At 36.7% G+C, this 6,332-nt stretch overlaps 1 long non-coding RNA gene across 1 annotated transcript; it reads left to right on the top strand.

Annotated features, from left to right (window-relative positions):
- The first annotated feature begins 1,661 nt into the window (after nt 1-1,661).
- On the top strand, nt 1,662-3,377 carry LOC138308833 (uncharacterized). Its single transcript, XR_011206154.1, has 3 exons — nt 1,662-1,699; nt 2,294-2,399; nt 3,236-3,377. It is a non-coding gene; the product is annotated as an uncharacterized lncRNA (long non-coding RNA).
- The last annotated feature ends 2,955 nt before the right edge of the window (nt 3,378-6,332 follow it).

The raw sequence follows: 6,332 nt of genomic DNA, 5'->3' as shown, positions 1-6,332 counted from the left end.
GAAATTAAATGGGCATTTTTTTCAAATTAATTGTGCAAAATTTAAGGAAAATATTGATTTGAGGAGATCATCTCGCGCGAAAATTACATTAATTCATCGCGCAATTCGCGAAAATACATTGCACACGAAAGAAAGTTGCTTTACATAACATTGAACAAGTGTAATGTTTTGTTAGGTCCCGACTTTCATAAAGTTTAACTCGGCTTTTTGGTTGGTGTCTAGGGAATTAGTTAGTTTACATCAATTTGTTACTTTTTATCAAGTTCAAGATGGATTTTGATTTTTGTTTCCGTGTACCTGAGGATGGCCAAGAAGCCGAAAAGATGAGACTTTTGTACTATTTAGACCTACCAGAGTGTTCATAGACCACTCATGGGTCTAGATCAAAGTCAACAAAACTGATATTCTACATGGTATAAACTACTGGGAGCTTTCCTCCCTCCTCATGTTATATACCGTGTAGGGTATTTGTTTTCGGTTTCCTAATTTTTTATTTAGACCCCCAAGTATTCTGGCTGATAATTAGTTACAGTCTATATCAATTGGGACCTACGAGACCAGGCCATAGACCGTTTCTAGAGGTCTTGGTTGGAAAAAACGCGAAAACGGTGAAAATCCGACGTTACTTTTCGCTTTTTTTGTAATTGAAAAAGTGCGAAAAAAGCGCGAAAAAGTAACGTTGGATTTTCGCTTTTTCGCGTTTTTTTTTTCAACGCAGAAAGCGGAAATGGCATAAATCAGCCCCATGTCCAAGACCTCTAAAACGGTCTATGGCCACTCGGGTCGTAGGTCCAAAGTGATATAAATTGTAACTAATTATCAGACCATTTTGAACTCTTGTACATCATGGTTCTGATGGTGACAGAATGCTACCGCCGCCTACTGGACGGAGGGTCGCCGCGAGGACCCCGCGGAAGGATCTCTTAGGGATATGGTGGACGCGTCCGAAGTACTGGAAGATTTCCAGGGCTGGGTCAACGACACTATCCTTCCTCCCTTTGACCACATAGTGCTGTTCACAGGGTAAGTTACGTGGGGCAGTCGTAAATAGATATTAATCAGAAGTTGAAAGCCAATCGGAATTAAGAGAGATTAAAAATGACCAATGAAAATCACTATTGGTGTTTACACACCGTATTTGGACATAAACGATACACATTTACTGTCGAGTTTATCACATGTTTTTCTCATTGTGAAACACGCATACTTGCAGGGTGAAATAAGGTTACCGCTAGTTAATGCGCATTTATAGTTTCTGATATGCGGGATACTGTATAGCAGCTAATTTTCAAGGGAATAATATTTTCGCGATTTCGCGGGACATTGCTATGATCACGAAAATTTTATCCGCGAAATATTGAAAAATTATTGAATGATATGTACAGTTAAATCCATATCGCGAAAATAAAAAAAAAATCTAAGCACATGATTTTCTCGGTTTAGATCAAATCACGAAATTTTGGACCGCGAAAATAACCGGCTTTACGGTATTCAATGACTGGTTGGTCATTTGATAAAGCTATAAACAGGTGGACCTTTTATATTATATGATGTATGATGGATTTGTTTCGTGGGTGAATAATTTGGGAGACTGTGGTATATTGGTATTGTATGTTACCTTGAAATAGGCGTTCTGATTCAATGTTGTTATCATTTTACAGCTACAATCTGACGTATGGCGGTACCGCTTACTACAAAGGTAAGATACACACATCCAAACTATGAATTGTCTTGACCTTCGTATGCTCGATGCTTTTCAACGTTTATTATCCGTTACAATTGTATACCGATATAACCATACACGAGGAAGGAATTGGAATAGGTAGATTTAATATTGAGTCAACACCAAAATTCTGCAACTTCGCTATCCAATGGTATTTAGTACAATACTTTCCATGAAACAGAGAGAGTATCGGACTGAATACCATTAGCTAGCAAAGTTGAAAGTCTTTGTAAAGCAGAAGAGAAGTAAAAAAATCGTTCTCAGACCGTTTATAAAAGAATTTAGCTTTCATGCATTGTTTGTCATAGATGAGATTAAAAGGAAGTAAAACTGTGGCAGATTCTAAAGTGTCAATCATATCAAATAAGTCACCGTAAATTCATTATGAAATGGAAATTGCGAAAGGAAGGTTATCACTTTGGGCCGTTTTACGGCCACTCAGTGATGAGAAAAATATTTTACATGAAGATATCTTTAGTAGTAAAACCATTTGGTTTGAAGTATTTGAAAATACTTTGTTTTAATAAAGTCGTGTCATCACACATATTTTAAATTTTGACATGACAACAGGTTTGTCGTTCCCGGATTCCATATGTTCCTTCTCCCCGATTTCTGTCGTCGAGGACACATACGACAGTCGGACTGTGGGATTCTTCGGACGTGAAATAGGCCGCAGGTAGCTTTGTTGTTTGTTTTGTGTGCTTACTGTGTCACAAGGAATATTCGTTGGGTAGAATTATTTACTAACTATGGCTTCACGAATATGAAAAGAAACGAAATTTGTTTCAACCATTGCCGTACTTATTGTTACAAAGACTATCCATATTAAAATATCTAAACCACGAGAAAAAATAACAATGAATATTTCGTGTTATACAGTATGTGATGTCATTCAAACCTGCGTGCAGCGCTCATTTTCATTGGCTTAAAAAATTAATCAACATCTCATAACGTAGAAATCAAGCTTCTATTTGTAACGTCCCTTCTGATTGGTTGACGGAACAGCATAATGATATTTTAGAGAAAATTCTTAATGAATTCAAGAAAGTTGGAATTGCACCAGAAAAGACTGAATTACAAGAATTAGTTTGAACATATTTATTTTTCATGTTACGGAACACAAAAATCAGATTGGACTCTCTTGACATTTTTGTTGCAAACCCATAGCCGAAAAATCTATTTAAGTTCATCCTTAAATGTTCCTCGGAATAGTGATACTTGTAATACAAATACCAATCGCGAAAAGAAATAAATCTGCATTATACTTTACTGTAAATATAACTTATTTTAAATAGCGCAAAAAAAAGAAAGAAAGAAAGCAAAATGAATAAATAAATTTGAACAGTTTAGCGCAATAATAAATTCCCTCAGTAATGGTAAATTACTATATACAGAAAACACAATGAGAGGAAACATATTTTGCGCAGCAATTCTGTCGTGAATGGCGCAAAAAATACCGCTAAACTATGTACTTTCACAGTAAATAATGTTTTGTGTTGATTTCTCCTGTAGCCTTGGAGCAAGACTGGACCTGGACGGGAACTTCTGCTTGTCAACAAACCTAAACATGATGACTCCCAGGTTTCGATTTCCCCCAGACGAAAGGCGAGCTAAAAACCAGCATGCGTTCTCTCCATGTTCTATCAGCTACTTCAAGGACTTCATCAACGAGCTAGAAACGTAAGATTTATGTTTGAATTACTGTGAAACTGTTTATTTTGCTCAAATTTCACTAATTCCTTAGAATATAAATACAGTGTACACTTTATTTATTTACATCGACTACAAAATAAAAATCACTTTCGATTGCTTTTCGAAGCGCACCAGGGGTATAAGACTGCGATTGAGGACATATTCCTTACATTCTACGCATTTCATTATTCCTTCCAGAAACTGCTTGCAGGACTCGTTTGGGAACCAATACCCCGAGAGTCTGGAGCCGTATCTTCGTGTGCTTCCTGGAGATACATACGGCGCTGACGAACAATGCAGACTGACCAACGGTCAAAACTCCTACGTCTGCCGGGTAAAGCACGTTTATGCTAGAGTAACTATAGAGACCATCCCCGATACTCCAGGGTTACTTTCATTGTCGTTATATCTACCCCTAGAATACTTCATAGTAAAACTGAAAACTTTTGTGCGACAAGGTGCGAGCAGGCATTTTGGTCATTTGATGTACACCAAAAAATCTTTTAAAGGTAGATCTACATTAATTGTGGATTTGAAGCTGAGCGTCGAATTCTGTAAACCTTCAAAAGGAGTATCTACAGGCATGTGAATAGTCAGTTTTTCTCCCGAGCTACCTTCAGTTTTACTATGAGATAGCCCAGAGGTGAATATGACAACAGTGAAAGTAACCCCTGGAGTATATTGAGGATGGCGTAGAGACATAATGGGGTGAGGACGTGACCTTTAGATCAAAAGGAGATGTATCTCAGACGTATATCTTAGCATGAAATATATGGTAATATTTACTACAGTAGCTAGATAACGGATGGGTGGAAAAACATATTTAAAACATTGCAAAATACCACCATACGATAATTTTGAGATGCTATATTTTCTTCAGTTATCCATTAAAAACCATCTGCTTTGATAAACTAAACTGTAAATAACTGTAAGAAGATGTAACCAGCTGGTGTTATATATTATTTGAAATTGATAAAAAATAAATGTTACACAGGAGTACATCCTTGACTACTCCACTATTTGCCGTGGAATGCCGTGCTTTGTTCCGGAGACTGGTGCATGCGCAGATTTACTTCCGGCAGACGGGACTTTATGCGGAAACAGTTCGGTATGTCTTAGAGTGGATTTTATTATTTTTGAATATGGTTATATATTATTCCGGCTATCGAACTGGATTGGACTCTCAGAGAATTTACAGATTATTATTGTCGTCTAATTTAAATTTAACTGGATTGCATATTATGATTGCAATGGGACTACTTCACGTACCACGTGATACCCGATAACGTTTGTGCGGGACTAGTATCTCCAGTGGTGATGGAACGTATCTCTTTGTAATCTTCCCGCTGAAATGACGTCCCCGATAACGTCATTTGACGTCATTCCATCACCAATAGAAACATCAGTCCCACTCAAACGTTATCGGGTATCACGTGGTACGTGAATGAGTCCATTGCATTCGTAAAATAATTAAATACTAAGATAGGCCAGGGCAGGCATTTTGATCTATATTTTGACCAAACAAGCCCTGATTGGCCAAATCAATCAACGAATCTCTTATATTTCGAAACGAAGTCAAGCGGATAGTTAAAAAACTACGACATGTCATCCAATCTATTTAGGAAGGACCCCACATTTCTATATTAACTCAAGTTAGTGAGAAAAAATGTTAACTGTGGAGAATTGTCGATTATCGTGAAATCAATGATTTCTTTCGAGTGTTGATATGTTCAAAAAGTCACAGTGTCCATGCAGTTCACTATAAACTTTAAAGTTTAATTGTTCATTATTTCAAAATAATCAATATGTCCGCGTGAAAGTGAAATAGACGTTAAATTTCACACCGAGAAAAAATCTAATTATACATGCATTCATTTCCCTTTGACAGACTGTAAACCAGGCGAGCTTTCTTTCGTCTGCGATTAATTTTCGCGAATTTCGCGATTTAGATAAATCAATATCTTCTACATTTTTTGTACAATCAATTTGAATGATACGCAGTTATTAAATTATATTCTGAACTCGCGAAATACTTAATAACGGAAATCGCGAAATATGGAAGGCTCGAAAGAAAGGTGGTTTACAGTGTTAAAAGGCACTTCATAATTCTTTGTATAGATGAGTGAAACATATTTTTTTAACAAAGTCATCCAGTCCATTCGTTAACTATGCAGTTGTAGTATACAAACCCCACACGATAACAACAACATACGATAAAAATGAAAAAACTTAGTACATTACTATGTTTTAAAGATAGTGAAAGTGGTATCGTTGGCAATCAGTAAAATAACACAAAAAAATATATCGATGGTCTGGGATGAGGTTGCAACACCAAACAAATGCAAGTTTCCATGCATCTGCGTAAACAGTGAAGAGATATTTCGTCTGGTGCAGTGATAGTCATCGAACGCTGTAATTAGTACAAAGGTGGAAACATATTAAGACGACCCGCGTTATGAAAATTAACATTTATAATTCATTTCAATGAAAAAATGTTCAGAAAGTGATAAGAAGTGTAGTATTAAGGTTCATAACTTTTGCAACTCTACTAAATTATAAACCCGTTTAAAGGTTTTACATTCTCAATTTAAGAGACGTTTCGGAAAGATTGTGGGCCTTTGATGGTACTAAATATTTGAATAATGTAACTAATTATCTTTGTAGACATGTAGTCGTGGCGTCTGTGAAAAGAATCCATCAGCCGCACCAGCAGTTGGTACGTAACAAAATGGATATATAGAGAGTACCGGAAACTTCTCCACGTACCGCGTGTTAAAATCCCTTTAACGGAATGTTCCGGTTGTTCCGACATTCCTCTAAGTGAAAAAAAATTGCGCGGAAACGAATTAATAGTTCGTCTCTCATTTTTGCGTAAAACAAAGCTGGGGGCCTGAGGGACAGTGGCAAAAGTGGTCAG

Source organism: Argopecten irradians, chromosome 15, assembly GCF_041381155.1.
Source record: "Argopecten irradians isolate NY chromosome 15, Ai_NY, whole genome shotgun sequence".
Lineage (NCBI taxonomy): Eukaryota > Metazoa > Mollusca > Bivalvia > Pectinida > Pectinidae > Argopecten > Argopecten irradians.
This window is presented reverse-complemented; position numbering and strand designations above follow the sequence as displayed.